Below are 23,613 nucleotides of genomic sequence, written 5' to 3'. Positions count from 1 at the left end.
TTAGTGGAAGAAAAGACTCTCTTTGGATTACATTTCAACCGAGAATCAACTTGTTGACATTTTCACTAAACTTCTCGACAAAAGTAGGTTTAATAAATTGAAATTTGATCTTAGAATGTTCAATTTAAATTGATTAATCATGCATTTTTATATTATAGCATATATAATTGTTAATTTATTTATTTTAAAATTCAGAATTATGTGAAAAATGCATATTTTAGTCGGTACACGGCCAGTCGAGGACGTACTCGACCAGTCGTGGTACGACCGGTCGAGGACGACCCACGACCAGTCGTGTAGCGCACTGGACCTTTTAAAATTTGGGAAAAACTCCTTCATTTCATCTTTTCTCTCCAACGAGTCGACACCCGACTAGTCGTACCCACCTTCCTAGATCTTTAATGTTAGTGCATCATTTGTGTTTTTCTTATGGATTCTAGTCAATATTACTTCATTTTCACTCTTGGAGTAATTTATTTTGTGTTTCATTGAGGTTTTGAGGTTTTCTTTTGAGAAATCCGTTCTAGCTAAACCTCACTCTACATCCTTTGTGATCTCTTGATTCTTTATACTCTTAGTTGCAAATAGATGCTAGAGGGAAAAAGAAAACTTCCCGTGGTGCTTCCTCATCTAGATCGACTCCTTTAACTCGGCACCATCTTCGGTCACCCAAAGATGATCCTGCACATGTGCGAGATTTGCGATTGTGCAATGTCATTGTTGAACGACCTATTGATCTTAAACACATTGCTCCTTTTGGTCTCCTACCACTCTTCCAAGCTATAGGCTAGGCTAACATCCTACATTGGGGTGGGCCAGCATACCAATCTATTGCACAGGCTATGTTTGCTTGCATTTCTGATTTTTCGACTGAGAATTTAACTTTTAATATAGCTATTAGAGAAGGTCCATTTGATATAGACTGTCATCTGATTTCAGCTTTAATGGACATACCTGTTAACGACGAGGGTATTCCTATTCATACTCTAGTTGAGAAACCCTCAGAATCAGAAAAACGCATGCTTACTAGAGCACTATGCAATATGGATGTGCAATAGACTTATAAGGGAAAAGTGCTCCCCTCAAAGTACTTGTTACCCAGATACAGGGTTCTCCACAGAATCTTTATTTCAAATCTGTATCCGCGTTATGGTAACAAAACAGAACTGACTTCCTTTATGATTCGGGTTTTGCATTCCATCGTCTCTGGTACTCAAGTTTGTCTTCCATCTTTGATCTGTCATTTTATCATTCAGTTTCGTCTCCATCTAGGACACAATGATATTCCATTTACATATCTTATGACTGTGTTAGCTACTCACATGCTAGTTGTTATGCCTGTTGGGGAGGCTCCTATTCATCACCTGATTTTTAACAATTCAAATATTAACAAGATGAAATTGGAATTGGCTCCTGGCCAAGTTGATGTGGGTGGTGGTGGAGTTGAAGCAGGAAATATAAAAGAAGGTGGCGATCTTCCTCCTGATGATATAAATATGGATGACATTTTTGATGAACTTGAATTAGACTCTAGAAATGATCCTGACTATGAGCCATCTGATTTTGATGCTCGTCAACATGTACTTGAGGAGAAGGTAGAGAACATGAATGTTGCCCATGATTTACAATTTAAATATATGTGCAAGTATCTTAGGCGCTTAAACAAGGGCCTTCATCAACTTGATCCTACCATAGCTGCTCCTTCTTCAGGATCTGATTATGTGTTTTTATCTAATGGTCTGTAATAACTCTTATACAACTTTGTTTTCTTTCAGTTTGTGAGACTGACTTTGGTTGACTTTGATTTTTGCTGATAAATGATATGTGAACTTTGAATTTGCTTATTTATCTCTCATATCTTGCCTAGTCAATTCCTTTATTACTCTCTTGTTTATTATCCTTTTCCATTTCTTATTTTCTTCCTTTGTCATATTGTGACAAAAAGGGGGAGAAATATTTCAAGTTTTGGATTGATTGCTTATGAATGTGGATAGTAGCATTATTTTTATGGTTATATATGTGCTACTCAGGGGGGAGTAAGTAAGAAGGTATGATATGTGCTAGTTGATGATAACTGGTGCATGATTCTTTAACCACGTTATACTGGTTTTCTTTTATAACTGGTGCATGATTCTTGTGTGCACATTGGTCATATTATTGTTAAGTGTTTTTTGTCACAAATTTGACAAAGGGGGAGATTTTAAGTGCTATGGTTGATTGCTCCTTTGTTTTGTCAAATTTTGTGGTACCAAAAACACTTTCTGTGTCTTGTGTAACATGAGAATATTTATATGTTCAAGGCACTGCATCACAATGCTTCAAGTTGAGAATTAAGCTCTACTTCAAGACATGCAAGGTCAAGTACATTGTCTACTCTTGTAAGCTTCAAAGTCCAGAGTATTTCAAGAGCTACAAGAGCTACATCAAAAGACAAGTTCTTGTTCAAGACTCAAGTACAACTCAAGATCAAGTACAACTCAAGACTAAAATACAAGATGAAGTCAAAAATACAAGATGAAGTCAATCATCATCTGAAGAAATGAAGACTCAATGTCCATACTTCACATTTAAGGTATGAATGATCTTAGATTGACCTTAGGGTAGGTCATTTTGTATACATAAGTCAATTGAATCTTTTTATAAGTGTTTGGTCTATTCTAAGACTAGTCATGGGCTTTGTTCGACTAGTCCTAAAACTGGCTCGACTAGTCCAACAAATTTCAAGACCAGTCCTAAGTTGTTACAAGTTTTTAGAATTTTTTGGTTGAGCTATGAATAGTCCTGGAGTCTGCTTGACCGGTCATGTGAATAGTGCCGACTCGTTCATGACCAGTCCTGGAGCTACGACTCAAACTACAGCAACGAATTCTAGTTCCTCACGACCAGTTGTGGGTAGGTCACGACCAGTCGTAGAGGGTTCACGACCAGTCGTGGGTAGGTCACGACCAGTCGTAGAGTGGACAGCCTACGACCAGTCGTGGAATGATTTTTTCCGATCGCGCTCATAATTTTAAAATGTTGTTGGTCCTATGACCAGTCGTAGTGTCCACATGACCAGTCGAAGATGCGATTTCTGCAACTATAAATAGAGCACGAATTTCAGAGCTTTATATCTAATCAAAGTAAAATCAAGGCATCACTCTGAGAGATAAGTTTGTATTCTTTTTAAGCTACATTGTGCATATTTAAAATTTTCTTTTGTTAGCTTTTTATATTTGATTTTGTTTCTACATTCCTATCTGATTTGAAAGAAGAATTCGGATATTCCACTTCTTGGAATCAAAATCAAATAGAGCTAGCCCAACTTAATTTAATTTAAAAATAATTAGAACTTAGAACCATTTCAAAGTGAGTATTGGACATTGAACTTCTCTATTCAAACTTCTACTCCGATTTGGTTCTTCCGGGCTACTACAAAAGGAGAAATCCAGGTATTTTACATTTGTGTAAATCTTATATGCTTTTGGTTTCTTTGAGATTAAGGCAGAAAAATCTCATTGTGTTGGTTATTTGAGGAGAGCCAAAAAACTCAAAGTGTGGGGTTTTTGAATTGTGTAAGCCCATTTGAAAGAAACAATTGTGAGGGTTTTAAGTGAACCCGAGAAACCTATTTTCATAGTGAATGCTAATATCCCCTGTGTGAGGATATTAGGAGTGGAGTAGCAAGCTGTGTGGCTGTTGTTTAACAGTTGGTGAACACACAGGCAAACCATTATAACTCTTTATGTTTTGTGGATGTGTGAATTATTTTATATATCTTTTATCATTTAAGTTTGTGGGATGTATGTGTGGATATGAATGTTGTCATATTTACATTTCAAGCATTATGGAGAATGTTGTAATAGTTTGGATTTTCATTCTTGCTATTTACTTTGTATTCCTCTTCAGTTCGAGATATTGATACTTAAACCGTTCTAGTAAGGTTGTCCTGCCATAAACCCTTGGTTTTTATGGTGCAAGGTTGTACTTAGAACAACATTTGTATCAACCTCTCAAGACTATAATTTTGAGGTTGCTTTACATTTTCGTATTGTGATTTGTTTAAAGTGTTATCTTTCCTTTATTCGTTTAAATTCCGTTGTTAAAGTTTTAATTTGATATAGTCCTATTCACCCCCCTCCCCCTCTAGGACATATAGCTTGGCCTTTTCAGGATCGTGAAGCTATATTAAGCATGTTATATGATGATGATGTACTCTCCTCATATCAAGGATGGGCCTAGATGGCCTACTCATATCAAGAATGGGCCTAACGATCATATGGACCCAGCGGTTTGGGTTAGCCCACTAAGGGGAGGTGAGAATGGGCCTAACAATGGGCCCTAGTGAGAGTTACAATGTGGACATTTAATCGTCATTGCTCTTATAATGTGGACATCAAACCATCATTGCTCCCAAGGCATGACCCATCAAAAACATCATTACATACATCATGGTGGAATCACACACATCACATCGATCCTCATGTACATCGCTTTGGGCCTCACACAAGGGCCTCATATTCATTGCATTGGCCTCACTAATGGGCCTCACATCCATCACATTGGGCCTCATATAAGGGCCTCATATACATCGCATTGGGCCACATCTCATGGGCCTCAAATATATCACAATGAGACACGTCTCATGGGCCTTGAATACATCACAATGGGCCACATCCATGGGCTTCTCATACATCACATTGGGCCTCATCATATGGGCCAATATACATCACATCGAGCCTCATACAATCACAATAAGCCTCATGCAATCACACAATGGGCCTCATACGATTATGATGGGCCTCATATAATCATAATGGCCTCATACAATCCCAATAGGCCTCATGCAATCACACAATGGGCCTCATACGATTATGATGGGCCTCATATAATTACACAATGGGCCTCATACAATTACGATGGGCCTCATATAATCACACAATGGCCTTATACAATCCCAATGGGCCTCAAGTACATTAGGTGGCCCCTGCATGCAGCAGGTGGGCCCGCACCTCCCAAATGGGCCCCACTTGATTAACATGGACAACATGGATGTACAACGCACACATCATGGTGGACGTTGAGTATAAAACACATATAACAGTGGCCCCACGTCCCACATGGCCGGATGGAGTGGATACAACATGAACATCACGTGGGGCCCATGTCCCAAGTGGACGGTGCCAGTACAACAAATGCATCACGATGGAGTCCACGTCCAGCGAACTGGACTAGACGGTGTGGATGTACAATACATTCATCAAAGGTGGGGCCCAAATAGCACTGTTCAGGAATGGACAGTGCGAATATACAACACGTCATCAAGGTGGGCCCCACCCTCACACGTGTAACACGTGTGAGGTGGGTCCACACCTAGCAAAACAGATGGACGACGTGGCTATACAATACATGCATCCAAGGTGGGTCCCACCATCCTACAATGGATGGTGGACATGCAAAACAGATGGACGATGTGACTTGAGGAACACACATCATGGAGTCCCATGTGGGACCCAGGGTCCGGACGAACGGCCTGGATATACAATACATATCTCGAGGTGGGTCCACACATCCAACTTGATGGGCGACTGGATATAGAATACATATATCAAAGGGGCCCACCGTCCCTAACAGATGGACGGTGCGGATACAACAATACATCAAGGTGGGTTTCCACCGTCCAACGAGCTAGACGGTGCAGTAAAATGCTTACATCAGGATGGTCCCCCATCCCTAGATGGCGTGGATGAAACAGTTACAATAGGTGGGACTCACATCCATGAGCTGGACGATGTGGGTACACCACATCAAATGGGTCCCACATGGTGTGCTCCACATGAGATTTGAATTTGCCTCATTCTTTAGGCCTGAGAGGCCTGAATGGACGGTGGATATCACACTTGCATCACAGCACACCCACTGTCTTGGACGGTAGGGTAAAACAGATACATCGTGTGGGGCCCTTGGACTGTAGGGATAAAACACATATATCACGTGGGCCCCTTGGATGGACGGTGTAGATACAACACACACGTCATGGTAGGCCCCACATCATATAGACAGTCTGGATTAGACATGCCAGCAGTGGGTTTCCACCATCCAAACAATGGATGGTGTGGATATCAAATACATATGCATGGTGGGCCCCACCGCCACACGTGCAGCACATGTGGGGTGGGTCCCACCCCAGGAAAAATGGACGGACAGATTGGATGGCAAATACATCATGGTTGGCCCCTCACGGCACCATCTCTAGATGGACGTTGCGGGCATAGAATACATATAGCAAGGTGGGTCCCATCCCACACGTGCAGCACGTGTGGGGTGGGCCCCACGTAATGTCAAATGGATGGGTGGTTAGGATATAACACATGTCTCATGATGGGGCCACAAAACTTGCTGGTGTAATGCAACAGGGGCTACTAGGACCCATTGTCCCTCAGACGGTCTGGATACAACACCACATCATGGTGGGCCCCACCCATTGTCAAGTGGACAGATGGTTTGAATATAACATATACCTCACAATCAGCCACAGAACTCGTTGCCGTTAACACAACAGCAGCTGCATGCTGCTTGGGACCCACCGTCTTTGTTTAGATGGTGTGGATCCTGCACATCATCAAGGTGGGTTCACAAGTGTGGCCGGCATAAATAAAATACGCACATCATGGTGGGGCCCAAACAGGGGAGAGAGAGAGAGAGACACGTGAAGGGGAGGGACCCTGCCATTATGGGCCCTCCCTTTACTCAATATAATGCATACATTAAGTGGGTCCCACCACAAGTAGGCCCTCAAATAGAAATCAATGGGGGAAATCCTAAGATCACCCATCGATTTCACTCCTTCTTGGCTCCTTGGAATGCTAAGCTCCTTGGCTTCAACTTTGATGGAAGATGATGGAGATTGAAGGGCTAGGATGAGAGATGAGAGGGGTAGGAAGTGGACCACACTTGGCTCTCTCATGGAAAGCTTGGATGTCCACACTCTTAGTTGGTTGGGAGTGAAGAGAGAAATGAGAGAGGAGAGGATGTGATGGGATGAAAGGGATGGTGTGAGTGATGGGTGAGAGTAAGAAAGAGATGGGTGGAGAGAGAGAGAGAGTTGACTTTTGGGTGAGAGAGGGATGTGTAGGGTATGGGTTGGTACTTGACTTGTGATGGGATGTATACTAGATTGATTGATGGATTGATATGATGGATGGTAGAGATTCTCTCGGAATTCGCAATGCGCGGTGTTTTCCTCGAGATGAATGTGGGCCCACAACTCCTAACCTAGGTATCGCATCGACGCATGAGATGCAGCGTTGGAACCACGGCGACGACACGGTCGCTAAGGTATAAGTTTCGAGTTGAGCCGACTTAGATATACGGGATGTGACTCGCGTAAATGCCGGTTACAGGTTGCGGGTTGCTGAAATTTGACAGGGAGGATCGCGGGAGTCTAAGGAACGGTACGGACTAGATACGAGCCTTAAACTATGACTAGTCGAAGCAAAACCTAAAATAAGTACTATAACCCAAATTAAATATGCATTGTTAATGACCTAATCCTAAGGTCTTTCTAGGGTCATATATACCTTAAATGTGAGTATTGAAATCAAAACATTGATCGCTTTGGTAGATAGGTTACTTTGAAGCACATGAAGCTTAACCTTGTATACTTGAACTTGTGTCTCGAACTTGTGTCTTGAATATGTGTCATGAGACTTAAGCTTGAGCAAGTGTACTTGAGCTTGAACTTGAACTTAAGCTTGAACTTGAGCTTGAGCTTGAGCTAGTGCACTTGCACTTGGACTTGAGTACTTACACTTAGTGAACTTGAACTTGTTCTCATAGTTGAACATGCATGCTTGAATTAATTGTAGACACTTAATGTCGATGTAGATAACACGAAGCTCATCTTTGAATGAAGGTGAAGTTTCCATCTATTTGAACTTGAAGGTGAACTATCCATCTATCAAAACAAGTCACTCACTCCAAAGTGTTTTGGCACAACAAAATTTGACAATACAGGGTGCTAGATTTACAACATAGCACTTACACATGTGATATGTGTCTCTAAGTTCCCTTGGAATTAAATCTATCAGGAAGTGATAGCAGTATTTTTGCACAGACTTCGCTCTCTGGGATACCATCTCCAAGACCCCACATAGAGTTGACTATGTCATTTATTTGCATATAGAAGTCCGTGAAAGACTCATTTTCTTCTATACGAATTTCCTCAAACCTAGTGGTGAGGATCTGAACTATAGATTTTTTTACAATAGATGTACCCTCATGTGTCATTTCAAGAATGTCCCAAGCTTGTTTAGTAGTATCACAAGAAATTATTCTTTTGAATTCATCAGGTGAGAGTGCACAAGTGATTGCATTTAAAGCCTTAGAATTCGCACTACTCTCATTTTTCTAAAGCATAGTCCATGTGTAAAAGGGTGTTTCCTTCATGGACTTGGTTCCATCACTGCTTAGAACCTCAGACATTGGTGGTTTCCAGCTAGTCATCATGGTTTGCCACATGCTTTCATCAATAGATTTCAGAAATATCCTCATCCTGGCTTTCCAATAAGCATAGTTGGAGCCATCAAATGGTTGTGGCCTAGTAATAGATAGGCTATCAAAATTTGACATCCTGAAAGCTCTAGGTTGATAAGCTCAAGAAATAAATCCAATAGAATGAGCCACTTAGCTTTGATACCAATTGAAAAGGGCAGGCTCTCAGTCCTGGGGGTGAATAGGACTATGCCAAATAAAAAATAAATACAAAAAATAAATGCAGATAGTTGAAATGAATAGCAACCTTAAATGCAATAGTATTGAGGGGTTGATACAAATGTTATTCAAAGGACAACCTTACACCAAAATCTAAGGTTTATGGTAGGACAACCTGATTTCTTGAACGCAGTAAGGATCAAAAACTCAAACCAATGTAAGGAGCAATAGAAAAAAATCTAGCTATTACAACATTCACCACAAATATATGAAATAAATACAAGCATTCACCGCATACAAACCACATACACCATCACCATCTAAACTCCAAGAATTATAGTGGTTCAATGTGTACACCAACTATTCTAAAACAGTCACACCTACTCCATCCCAATAATCACAACCCACGTGACATTGGCTTTCACTATAAAAGAAGGTTTTCCAAGGTTCACCTTAAAACCTTTACAATTGCATTTTCAATGGGCTACCACAATTAAAAACCCCACGCTGAGATTTTCTGGCTATCTCAGTCAAAACTACAATAGAGATTTTCTGGCAATCTCAAAAACCAAAAGTTGTAATTGAAAATACTTATCTATAGAGTCTCTTTAAATGTAGCTTAGAAGAACCGCTTCTTGATGATGAAGATGTCCAGTGTTCAATCACTCAAATGGAAGGGTTTTAGGTCTAAATAATTTTTAAATTAAATCAACCTTGGGCTACTTTGATTCAATTTCTTTGATCTCAAAAAGGGTAGAACAAAATTCCCTTTTATCAAATCAGAATGAAGTAACAAGAGATCAAGAAATTAGAAATCAAAAGGCTATAAAAGGAATCTTAAATTACCATATAATATCTGAACGATCATGGGGACTTATCTCTCAGAGTGGTGGCTTAAATTGGCTTGGAATGAATGAAAAAAGCTGAGAAAGGTCCTCTATTTATAGGCTGAAAAACTGTTCCCTCGATTGGTCTAAGGTCAGCCTCGACTGGTCCTGGGAGCAACCAAATTTCAAAAATTCTGGCGCTATTGGATAAAACTGACCCTCGACTGGTCGAGTGGGGCTTAAAATAGTTGTTATAGTTCGAGTCGAGCATGGCACTCAACTAGTCGAGTGGGGCTTAAAATAGTTGTTGGAGTTCGAGGTAGACCCAGTCTCCACGAGTGGTCAAGGGCCCACCAAAAAAATTCAAAAATTTAAATTTAAACCTGGACTGGTCGAGAAAAACCCTGGACTGGTCGAGCCAGTGCCTAGACTAGTAGAACATTGACTAGGACTAGTCGAAGCAAAGCCTATAGAAAGCATGATGACCCATTTGAAATATGCAATATGAATGACCTAATCCTAAAGACTTTCTAGAGTCATTTATACCTCAAATGTTGAACATTGAACTTGTCGCTTTGGTAGATCCAGTAGATCTTCTTCTTGAAGTACTTGAAGCTTGATCTTGTATACTTGAAACTTGAAATTTTCTTGGCCATGAAGTGTACTTGAACTTGATCTTGAACTTGAAGTACCACTCGAACTTAGTCTTGAACTTGATCATGTACTTAAGCTTGGTCTTTGAACTTGAATATGAACTTTAACTTGACCTTTGAACTTAATGAAGCACTTGAAGTTGATGTAGGACTTGAAGGTGAACTTTCCATCACTTGAAGAAGTCCATCATACCTAAGTGGTTTGTTACTACAAAATTTGACAATACAGGGTTCCAAACATACAACATAGCACTTACACGGTCCAACCGAACCCAAGCTCGGTATGACTGAAATCGAGCAACCGTTGAAACAGAATCCTATCACAACTTGAACTCAACTTTGGTCCGATCGTTGCGGCTATGTAAATGTGAGGTGGTTTCAAGGTCGGTTTGCGAAAATTCTAAGGTGGTACATAAGATGGTGCTTCACAACTATAAATAGGAGTCCTCTTAAGAATTTGTCTTCTTCTTCCTTAGTTTGTTTTCATTTTTCTTTAAGATTTTTTAGTTCAATCATGTCTATGGTTAACTAAACCTCTTAGCTAGGGCTAAGAGGTGAAGCTTGTAATGTGTTGAGATGTTTATCTTACTTTGATTCTTGTTTATACAGAACTTCATTGAATTCTAATTTGATTTTTAGGAATATTTTCAGTTTTCTATGATTTATTGTGACTCAAATTATAATAGATGCTACGATAGCTTTGGATATATTCTTTTCCTGTATTGAGATTGTGAGATTGGTAAATCGTGTTGTTCACCATCGTCTCCTGGGCATGGTAGAGTGATGGAATCCACTCCAATCATCACAATACTCCATTGGGGATTAGATCAATGAAAAGTTCAAAATTTTGATTATCTCATCTTCCAATTATATTTCTGGAATCAAGTAAGGTAACATCTCGATAGCTACAAGTGGATCCTTGGCACCCAAGTTCCCACCTTTAAATTCATAAGTTTTAATCGACATTATTCACACTCACTATCAATTATTTCAGACTTTGGATTTAGATCTTCTTCTAGTTCTAGTTCTAGTTATTTTCAGAAATACGTACAAGTCTAGTCCCTATGGATTCGACTTTGGTCTTATCGAGTTATTACTACATCGCGACCCTACATGCTTTTGCTCCACTCCTCAAACCCTAGAAGATGCCTAGGAACATCCTAAGGACTCCTATTTATAGTTGAGAAAATTTAGAAACCACCTCAAATTTACGTAGTCCGTGCAAAATCTGTGTAACCCTCGACTGGTTGAGGGTTACCTTTGACTTGTCGAGGGTTACCTTCGACTGGTCCAGAACCAACTTTGATTGGTCTAGGACCACCCTCGACTGGTCAAAGATCGAACAAATTTAGAATCTAATGTTACTGGAGATCGAGTCGAAGTTTCCTCGACTAGTCGAGCAAGAGCTTAAACTGGTCGAAGTAGGACTTAGACTAGTCGAAGCAGGCAGATTTTTAGGGTTCCTTTTCTTCACTTCAAGTCTTCAATTCTCTTCATTCATCACTTGGTTTTCTTGGATCTTTGGCATGTGAATTCTTCATTTTTGGTCTTCTAAGATCCAACATTCAGCTTGGTGATTCTTGAGCATTGAATCCATGCTTTTAACATTCTTTTCAATCTAAGCTCTCAAATTCACCTTGCAACACAAACATGTATAAAATGTAACATTAAGCAGTATCATGTTCATAAAACCAAGATATAAATGGGGTTCAATATGTAATATTTGACGCTTAACACAATTCCTAACCAATATTTTGCTAGTCCCGAGCAAAGTATGCGAAGAATAAATCTCAATGTTTAATGTTAGAAATCTTTTTTTAGAAAATAATCTTTTGTGCACTCAAGGATGAATGGGTAGAATTAAGATAAAAAAGTGAGATTTCAAAAACCTAGAACCCAATCACATAAGCAGCTAATCAAATAAGTTCTTTATCCACTAGATCAAAGCATAATTTGTATATCAATTTTTTCAATGTGCTCAGTGAAAGTCAATTTACTTCCCTTACGAATATAATCAATTCATCATATCAGCTATGCTCATCACTTCAAGATCAGTCTGAAACTCAAGTACTGATTCCGAATTTATCCCATTTTCCTTCTTTTTCCTATTTTTGATTTTATATCGACGGTTAATTTTTATTCATTCTTTTTATTTTTGCATTTTTTCCAATCTTTTCATCCTTTTCATTCTTTTTCATGATCTCTTTGTTGATCTCCTATTTTTTAAGTGGTTCTTTTCTTCTTTTAAGATGGATAAAATTCTCCATACTCGATTCTCACCATTTATCAATGATTTACATACTAATAATCAGAAATTCTAATACATCTTACAGAAGACAAATTGAATGTGTTTTGTGATTTAACATGATATGCAAACTTCCTCTTAATCAATTGAGCGCAAGTACTTGGGTGATAAATTACTTAAATGACTAGACTTCAGTAATTTAAAATTCAATCTCAATCTTGTCACACTCAAAGCATACTTAAGTACACAACTCATTGCTTCCCAAATAGATTTCAACTTGAAACTTTGAAATTTTTTTAAAATTTTGCTCAAAACTAGGAAAACCTGAGAAAACACTGATTAAGTTACCTAATCCCCCATTCCCAACTGAAAAATTTACATTGTCCTCAATCTAAAAGAAATAAGCATGATTTGCAAAAGAGGCAATGAAAAGAAAAAGGGAAGTGATGGAAAGATAATACCTGAAGAAGAAATTTTTAAGGCTTTTCCAATGATCTCAGTGTGGAGATGGGTTAACATAAAAGACTCAAACAGACGATAAGCAAACTATCCTAAAACGGCAGAAAATAAACTATCCTAAATAGTGGAAAGCAGTAAACCTAACTACACCTCCATCAGACTAGGAGGTCAATCCTGGTAAACAGGATCATTCAGAGGTATGGACATATCCTCTAAATCAATTTTTTTAATAAATGGCTTTAAACAATGTCCATTTACTTTAAAAGCATTGCAATTGTTTGGATTCTTTATCTCAATGGCTTCATGAGGATAGACATTAGTAACAGTGAAAGGGCCGGTCCAACGGGATCGAACTTTTCTCGGAAAGAGATGTAACCGAGAATTGTACAAAAGGACCTTTTGACCTAGTGTGAATGATTTTTTGAGAATGTGTTGGCCCACTCTCATGATTTAGAAGATGATATGATTAGGGAGATGGGAACCATGCTGGATAGCAGGGTTGTGTTGGTCATGAAAACACCTTCATTCTGTCCTTATAAATTCTCAAATTCTCATATGCGTCATTCCGAATATCTTCAAGTTCATTCAACTAGAGTTTGCATAGCGAGCCAGCATTGTCTAAATTGAAGTTTAGATTTTTAATTGCCCAGTAGGCCCCATGTTCCAACTCCACAGGTAAGTGGCAAGCCTTCCTATAGACAAATCTAAAGGGAGACATTCCAATATAGGTTTTAAATGCAGTACGGTAAGCCTATAAAGCAAAAATCAATCGGATTGACTAATCCTTGCGGTCAGGGTTAACCATCTTTTTCAAAATTTGTTAAATTTTTTTATTGAAAATCTTAACTTACCCACTTGTTTGTGTGTGGTATGGAGTGCTCACCTTGTGAGAGATGCCATATTTCTTCATTAAGTTCGCGAATGGCCTATTACAAAAAATGTGAACCCTCATCACTAATGATGGCTCGAGGCATTCCGAACCGGGAAACGATGTTCTCTTTTAAGAATTTAATGACCGTTTGATGGTCATTGTTCCGGCACAGAATCACTTTGACCCATTTAATGACATAGTCTATGGTGAGCAAAATATATAAATTTCTGAAAGATTAGGGGAATGGTTCCATGAAATCGATACCCCAATAATCAAATGCTTCAATAGTCAAAGTGGGTTTTAAAGGCATCATGTTTCAGCGGGACAATGCTCCCAATTTCTAACAATGCTCACAAGATTTACAAAATTCATGAGTGTCCTTGAACATAGTGGGCCAGTAAAAGTCGTACTGCAGAATTTTACAATGGTCTTTTTAGCAAAAAAGTAACCACCATAGGCTTGAGAATGACAGAAGGAGATGGCACTTTGGTATTCATTTTCTGGCACACGTCTCCTCAAGATTTGGTCTGGGCAATATTTAAACAAATATGGATCATCCCAGATGAATTTGGTACTTCGGTGAAGAAATTTTTTTTTAATCTCGTACAGTCCAATGTGTCGGCGTGAAACCTATAGCAAGATAATTAGTGATATCCACAAACCATGGTGAATGAGAGACTTTGAATAATTGTTCATCAGGGAACATGTCATTTATGTGTCATCTCAAGGGAATCAGAGAGATCAAGGTGGGATAGATAGTCAGCCACTAAGTTCTCTACTCCCTTTTTATCTTTTATTTCCAAATCAAATTCTTGTAGTAGGACGATCCATCTTATCAGGCGGGGCTTAGCATCATTCTTAGAAAGAAGATACTAAAGCGCCGCATGATCTGTATAAATGATGATTTTGGATCTGATCAAGTAGGACCTAAATTTTTCCAAAGCGAACACTATGGCTAAGAGTTCCTTTTTCTTAGTAGAGTAGGTCACTTGGGAGGATTTAGAGTTCTACTTGCGTAATGAATAACGTAGGGTTTCTTTTCTTTTCTCTAGCCTAAAACCGCCCCAAGTGCATAATCAGATGTGTCGCACATAAGCTCAAAAGAAAGGCTTCAGTCAAGTGGTTGCATGATAGGTATAGTGGTTAACATGCCCTTGAGCTTAGTAAAAGCGTCCTGATAGTGCTCAGTCCACTCATATGGTGCATCCTTTTGAAGTATATTGTATAAAGGACGAGAGAGGTGACTAAAGTCCTTTATGAATCTCCTGTAAAAATTGGTGTGTCCTAAGAAGGATCGCACGTCTCGTATGTTCTTGGGTGAAGGTAAGTTAGAGATAAGGTCAATCTTAGCCTTATCTACCTCAATTCCCTTGGACGAGATGATGTGTCTAAGGACAATCCCCTTACGAACCATGAAATGGCAGTTCTCCTAATTCAGTACTAAATTCTTTTCCTCACATCACTTGTCACGCCCCAAATCCGGGGACGGACATCTTTCGTAATGCCCCGAATCCGGCACTCGACTTCCATACACCAAGTCCCGAGTTCGGCGCACCACAAAGAAGATTTTTGACTTTTTTTAAAATAATAAATCCTAAGCATTATGATCCGTAATCACAATACTAAGAAACAGTCTCCATTATAAATCTTAATGGTTACAAGTACAGTGCTTTTTCAAAAGGTACATAATGCCAATATTGCCAAATCACAAAATAGATACAATGCATCGAGAAAGTTGTCCTCCAAGTTACTCCTGTCCTTAAAAAATGGGAAATAGGAACCTTAGGCAAAAAGCCTAGTGATACACTCGTGTGTGCGTAGTGTACAAGCATACAGTAGCAATTAAATATCAGAGTACATAAATTGAAACATAGTGATATGTAATATTATATAAAGCCAAGTGGATAGGATGCAATGCAAATGATGATATACAAAGGCATGCTGGATATATGTAGGCATGCAGGTCCTCCTCTAAAAATCCACATCACAAGATAGTTATCATCATTGGGAATCACAGGGGCCTGTTATCTAGAGCAAGTCCAAAAATTGTCAAATAGAGGCCTCGCATACCCACCTTGTAAGTGGGGTGCCTATAGCCATGCAATTACCCACTCGGCACGCCGGTAATAGACCCATTTCAGGGGCTAGTCAAACCCAACCACACTCGCTCCAACTCTTCACTAGGCGTGGCCAAACCTCTTCTCACCTGATCGTGTCAACAGGAGTTAGGCCTACTATGGTCTTCGGCACCAGGTGACCCATAGCATCTGCCCGGTCTTGACAATGAGGCTCGAGGGTACCACTAGAGGTTTAGGAAATTTCACCCAGGGGTCTGGGACCAGTATAAGTGAAATGGCCAAGCTATATGTCCAAGAGAGAGGGGGGGGGGGGTGAATAGGACTATGCTAAATTAAAAATGAATATAGCGGAATATGAAACAAGGAATAGATAACACTATACACCAATCACAGTATAGGAATGGAAAGCAACTTAAAATAGAGAAATAGAAACACAAATTGTTCTAAGGACAACCTTACACCAAAAACCAAAGTTTATGGTAGGACAACCTTATTTCTAGAACAAATAAAGAAACTAAAGCTCAACGTAATAAAGAGATAGCAAAAATATAATGTTGAAATGTAAATCTAAATTATTACAACATTCCCCACTGAGCTTGAAATGAAATGATTACAACATTCACATTCACACATACATTCCACAATTCTGAATGATAAAAGATAGGAAATATAAATCACACATCCACAACATAAAGAATTATAGTGGTTCGCCTGTGTGTTCACCAACTGTTAAACAACAGCCACACAGAATGCTACTCCACTCATAATATCCTCACACAGGGGATATTAGCGTTCACTAACAAATAGGTTTTCACAGGTTCACCCAAAACCTTCACAATTGTGTCTTTTTCAAAGGGCTTACACAATTCAAAAACCCCCACTTCTGAGTTTTCTGGCTCTCCTCAGATAACCAACAACTTTGAGATTTTTCTGGCTTAACCTCAAATAAAACCAAACAATATAAATTACACAAATTGTAAAATACTTGATTTTCTCCTTCGTTGTAGCAGCCCAGAAGAACCAAGTCGGAGTAAAGATTTGAATGTCAAAGTTCAATGTCCAATACTCACTTTATAATAGTTCTAGGTTCTAATAGATTTTAAATTAAAACAAAAGGGCTAGCTTTAATTGATTCTGATTCCAGAAAAAGAAAAACAACAATTCCTCTTTTTAGATTAGATTGGAATGCAAGAAACAAAATCAATTAACAAAGTTAAAGAAAGAGAATATTAAATATGCATACTTAGCTTAAATGGAGCACCGACTTATCTCTCAGAAGACCGAATTAAATTAACTTGAATTGCTTAATTTATTTTGAGATTCGTGCTCTATTTACAGGTGAACAAATCACATCTTCGACTGGTCTAAGGACTTCTACGACTGGTCATAGAACCAACAGATATTTGAAAATTCAGGCACGATAAGATTTGGTAGTTCCACGACTGGTCGTAGGTCTCCTTCAACTGGTCGTAGAATCCTTTCGACTGGTCGTAGGTGGCCGAATTTCACTGCTGTTCTTTGAGTCGTAGTTCTACGACTGGTCGAAGATGCAGTCGACACTGTTCCTACGATTGGTCGAACAGTCCCTAGGACTAGTCGAAGCCTAATAGAAAATTTTTAATTTTTGCAACAAACTTACGACTGATCTAGGAAATGTTTAGACAGGTCGAAGCAGTGCTAGGACTAGTCGAACAAAATCCAGGACTAGTCTTAGAACAGACCAAACTCACTTATATAAAACATATGAATTATGTATCCAAAATGGCCTACTCTAAAGGTCAACCTAAGGTCAGTCATACCTTAATAGTGAAGTAAGGACATTGAAACTTTAGAGACGAGTGACCTTTGAAAGTAATGGAGCTTGAAGTCTTGATGTCATTTAAACTTGAGAGCATTTTGAGATCTTGAAATTAAACTTGAAAGCTTCTTGAGATCTTAAGGTTGAACTTGAAAGCTTCTTGAGATCTTGAGGTTGAACTTGAAAGCTTCTTGAGATTCTTTACTTGTGAACAGTACTTGTCAACTTAAGTTCATCTTGAGTAGAGCTTTGTTCTTCACAGATGCAAGGTTCATAACAGTGTCTTTAGCACCACAAATTTGACAACAAACAGGGCTATAAACTATAGCACTTACAATAAGAAACCCAAAATTTTCAGTGTCCACAAATACCAACTACGATGCCACTGTGGTGGTCTCATCAATATAACCACGACGTTGCTGTGGTGTTCAATCCATCTCATGAGGATGCTATGCAAAATGCAATGATAATCCACAAGCACACTATGCAGTATAATTGCACTCAAGTAATGTTATGCATGTAAGTCATATATGCATATGAGGAAATCCTAATACCAATCGGGCTCTTCTGCTAACCACATCTGATCTGTAATCCACGCTCATCGTGGAAAGGATATACATGTAATATCAGCATCGACATAAACATAAATTACAATGTAACATCAAGTGAGCTTTAAGGACTTCAACCCAGGGAGTATACCCCATATATTCTCTTAGGGACTTCAACCCAGGGACCAAGCCCGCGATCTCTCAGACCAGATAACTTTCACACATACTCCATCATGTGCACCTCGCACCAACATCCTTTACCACATACTCCATCATGTGCACCCAGCACCAACATCCTCTACCACATGCATATGATCTCCACATGATCAAACCATGCACACCATGCACTCCTCATCCATGATGCATGTACATGTATACATGCATGCAAATGCAATATACACAAATATCTCGAGACTAGTTGAAAATGATCATGATGCCAACTAGGCAAAACAATGGTCTGATGTGCACTCTCCCTCATGATTGTGGCGTTATGCAGGTGTCCAAACCTTCCATGCCACAAGTGTGCACCAACAACACAATAGCAAAAATAGGATCAATCCATCACTTGGCACCAACCGCATGGCTAAAATCTCATACAGTGTCAATACAACAGGCTGTATATCTAACACGTACAAGGAATACACACATACTATCACATGTATCAAATCCACATATAAAGATCCAAGCATTTGAACATAAGCTAGGATGTAACATCTCGAAAAATTTTATGCAAGGACCCGAGTACCACCTCAATCAGGTTTCCCTTAGGACTCAAGCCTTTAGAAGTTAAATGTGATTTAGCTAGCGCTAAACTCGATTGCCTGTGAAATTAGCACCAACCGCTTTAAATTTAATCTGCAGGACCCAAATCCTGTAGAATTGTTAGCGCTATGTTACCCTAAAATCTAGGATTTAACGCTAAATCCAGTTGCTCTCGGGAGTACTTGGAAACTTTGTATCAGACCTGGACCGCGCGTCGAAAGTCCGATAGCGATGATCTTAGACAATTATGATCACCTTGTTGGGCTTGACAATCACCTCAAAAATCAAGTCCAGATGATGTCCTGAGACGATTTGCTTGAGTCCGGAGTGAGGAGTGTGAGAAAGGTGAAATTATTTAGAAATTAAATATGAATTTAAGAAAGCTGAGTCGTGTCGCTTGCACACCGATTTTAAGCATTCTGATCGTCAGAATCTGACCCAAATTTACCCTCGGATCAGGGAAGATGGCCCATACATGTCAAAGTGTCGGTGGACCTGATCGAGTTTTGGTGACCGTTGAATTGAAACCGGTCCACCATGACTGATTTGTAAATTCGATCGGTACAAAAACTCAGCCTGACCTAGATCCATGGTCAGTGAGCTTAAGTCCGACCGCACATGGAAAAGAGACCACCAGAAGTGCTCCGTTGGACCGAAATAGACCCGAATTGGTTATAACCTAAGTATACCTTGGCCCTAGGGCTATTTTCATCAATGGTAGGCCTATATGAAGACCTTAAACCCTCACTCTCAAATTCCATACGAATTTTCCAAACCCTAGCTAAAAAAGAGAGAAACTGAGAGAGAAGTTGGTGAATCATCTTGAGATTCTTCCCTGTTACTCTGCGCACCTAAACCATCGCATCTGAATCGTTGTTCTGGTGATTCTAAGTTCATTCTTGGGTAAGTCAATCAAACCCTAACCTATTTTGGATCTTAGAATAGTTTAAGTGTTGATGAAGCTCATTTCAATCCTGCCTTAGGTTATCTAGTCGCCGTTGATGAAGACTTCTCGTCTGAATCAGATCTGTTGCGCACTTTCTGGTTTAAGGGGCGAATTATATTCGTATAAGTTATGGTTTTCAAGGCTTTCAATGTCAGTTAATGGTTTATTATTGTTGTGGGTGCAATTTCACATGCCAAATGCGATGTTTGTATTGTGTTTCTGATATATATGAACTATATTGAGATTTGTGTATTCCATGTATATGTAGAAAGTATCGTATATGTATGCAATATGAGTATGTGGTTGCCATGATTAATTATCGTATGTTTATGCTAGTTGTATGTGTAACAACTCCTTGGCAAGAGGAATTGTCCTAAGGTGAGCTATCACCAACATACATCATGTATGTTGGAATATGTAGCCTAAGTGTTTGTAGAAATGTCTGATTGAATAAGTGTGTCATATATTATACTTTTATGGGTGTTGAGAAGAGATTCTCAACTATCTTAATGATGTGTATGATTTCCTCCATGCAATCTATATTCTTTGTCTGTTTAACTTAGACGTTACTTACGTGTAAATTCATGTTAAGTTGATATTCAACAAATGCTCACATGCTTGTATGATTGGAATTGTCGATCCATTACTGTTCTGAATTGCTGGTATGACTAACTGTTATACTTAAATGTGTTTGGGACTATGAAATAGTTCAGGGAATCAGTAACAAACCTTGAGTTCGTGGCTGAGGTTGTTTTCGCCACGTAGGACGTGTTTGACGAACCCGAGTCGTATTAGGGTTGTCGGCAGTGGTTTGGCCCGCAATGTCGTATGAGATTGTCTAGGACTGATGACCCTAGAATGGATCACCGTTTGGGAATTGATATGAGGAAGGTACCTTAGCTTCCCAATCCTGCTGTATGAAAAGGACTAATAACAACTTGGTAATCATGTTCATGCACCACATTGCATGTGCTTTGGCGTCATGGAGCACTACGGGAGTTTGTCATGTGTACCGTAAGATGAAGACGTATTTCTTCATACATCCTTGCATTAACAAGAGTAATTAGGTCGTATTTGATTATATTGCTTTATCATTATTGCTTGATTGAATTAATAATATGTTAACTTTTACTGTATAGTTCTACTGAGTTGATCACTCACTCCCACATTCTGGGACGGTGTTTCAACACCAACCAGACTCTGTCTTAGATGCAGATGATGATGCGACCCCCGAGGCAGAGTAGGAGTATGAGGATGATGAGGACGCATTTTCTTTTATGCAGTTCTCAGGCAGGTTCATGTGAGTCGTGTCTTGATCTACGGGGATTCAGGGTTTATTTTGAAATGATTTATATCATTTGAATACTTATATTTTGAAACAAACACTTGTAATTATGACTTGGCAGAGCACACATATCTCAGGGACTTATATAGCTATATACATGTGTTTCTTCAGTCTTCCGCTTGCATATTTCACCTATCCCTGGATTATGTTTGCAATTTGGCTTAATCTACTCCATGTTTTATGCACTCATACAGACAAGATACATCCATCATTGCATATGTTGCATAAGTGATGTTTTAAAACTCGGAAGCTGAGTTATGCTCGACCCCCGAATTTCAGGGCGTTACATAGCATTATAACATACAATCATTGCATCAAACTACATGTATCACATCACACAATCACCACACATATGTCATCACCACATTCATAATTCGATTTCAATCCAACACCTCAACAAGTCTATCTATCCTCTCAAGTGGACTAAGGCCCAGTTCATTGCCACACTTGAATGGGCCGGTTAGTGAGTTGCTACATCCCATTCTTCTGGCTTGTTGGGTGGTCCATTTGATTACCACAAACGGTTCATTCGATGACTCAATCATAACTTGTTTATAAGGCCCAAATGGGATTTGGCATACATACATCACAAGGAGTCTCATGCACTTACCAAGAAGCCCACACATAGGCCTAATATGCACTTCTCATGGAGTCTTACATCTTAGTCAGAGGAAGTAACCTATGGGCCCGATAAGTTTACTGCTAATGGGCCACAAGGCATCCACTCAAGGTGGGCTTTAAGGCTAATAGGCCCACCACTTTAATGCCATTGTGAACATATTAGTGGAGCCCATGAATCAAGCCCAATACTATGAATAAGATGGGTCCAACAATCAATTTGACACACATCCTAAGTTCACATACCCAAGAAGTTACACCATCAACATAGTTCACAAGTCTGAGTAACCACACAATTCTCATATGTGAAATGGCCAAGCTATATGTTCTAGAGGGGGGGGGGGGGGTGAATAGGACTATGCGAAATTAAAAATAAATACAGTAGAATATGAAATAAATAATAGATAGAAATCACAGAATAGGAATGGAAAGCAACTTAAAATAGAGAAATAGAAACACAAATTGTTCTAAGGACAACCTTACACCAAAAACCAAAGTTTATGGTAGGACAACCTTATTTCTAGAACAAATAAAGAAACTAAAGCTCAACGTAATAAAGAGATAGCAAAAATATAATGTTGTAATGTAAATCTAAATTATTACAACATTCCCCACTGTGTTTGAAATGTAAAATTTACAACATTCACATCCACACATACATTCCACAATTCTGAATGATAAAAGATAGGAAATATAAATCACACATCCACAACACAAAGAATTATAGTGGTTCGCCTGTGTGTTCACCAACTGTTAAACAACAGCCACATAGAATGCTACTCTACTCCTAATATCCTCATACAGGGGATATTAACGTTCACTATTAAATAGGTTTTCACAGGTTCACCCAAAACATTCACAATTGTGTCTTTTTCAAAGGGCTTATACAATTCAAAAACCCTCACTTCTAAGTTTTCTGGCTCTCCTCAGATAACCAACAACTTTGAGATTTTTCTGGCTTAACCTCAAACAAAACCAAACAATGTAAATTAAATAAATCATAAAATACCTGATTTTCTCCTTCATTGTAGTAGCCTAGAAGAACCAAGTCAGAGTAGAGATTTGATTGTCAAAGTTCAATGTCCAATACTCACTTTATAATGGTTCTAGGTTCTAATAGATTTTAAATTAAAACAAAAGGGCTAGCTCTAATTGATTTTGATTCCAAAAAAAGGAAAACAACAATTCCTCTTTTTTAGATTAGATTGGAATGCAAGAAACAAAATCAATTAACAAAGCTAAAGAAATTGAATATTAAATATGCACACTTAGCTTATATGGAGCACCGACTTATCTCTCAGAAGACCGAATTAATTTAGATTAAAGTTCATGTTTTATTCTGAGATTCGTGCTCTATTTATAGGTGAGCAAATCACACCTTCGACTGGTCTAAGGACCTCTACGACTGATCGTAGAACCAACGGATTTAAAAAATTCGGGCGCGATAAGATTTGGCAGTTTTACGACTGGTCGTAGGTGGTCTACGACAGGTCGTGGGTCTCCTACAATTGGTCATAGATTCACACGACTGGTCGAAGTAGGTCGATTTTCAGCACTATACATTGAGTCGTAGCTCTACGACAGATCGAAGATGTAGTCGACACTGTTCCTACGACTGGTCAAACAGTCCTCAAGATTAGTCGAAGCCTAATAGAAAATTTCTGATTTTTATAACAAAATTACGACTGATCCAGGAATTTCTTAGGCAGGTCGAAGCAGTGCTAAGACTAGTTGAACAAAGTCCAAGACTAGTCTTAGAACAGACCAAACTC

Source organism: Magnolia sinica, chromosome 5 (genome assembly GCF_029962835.1).
Source record: "Magnolia sinica isolate HGM2019 chromosome 5, MsV1, whole genome shotgun sequence".
Classification (NCBI taxonomy): Eukaryota; Viridiplantae; Streptophyta; class Magnoliopsida; order Magnoliales; family Magnoliaceae; genus Magnolia; species Magnolia sinica.
Note: the sequence above shows the minus strand (reverse complement) of the source record.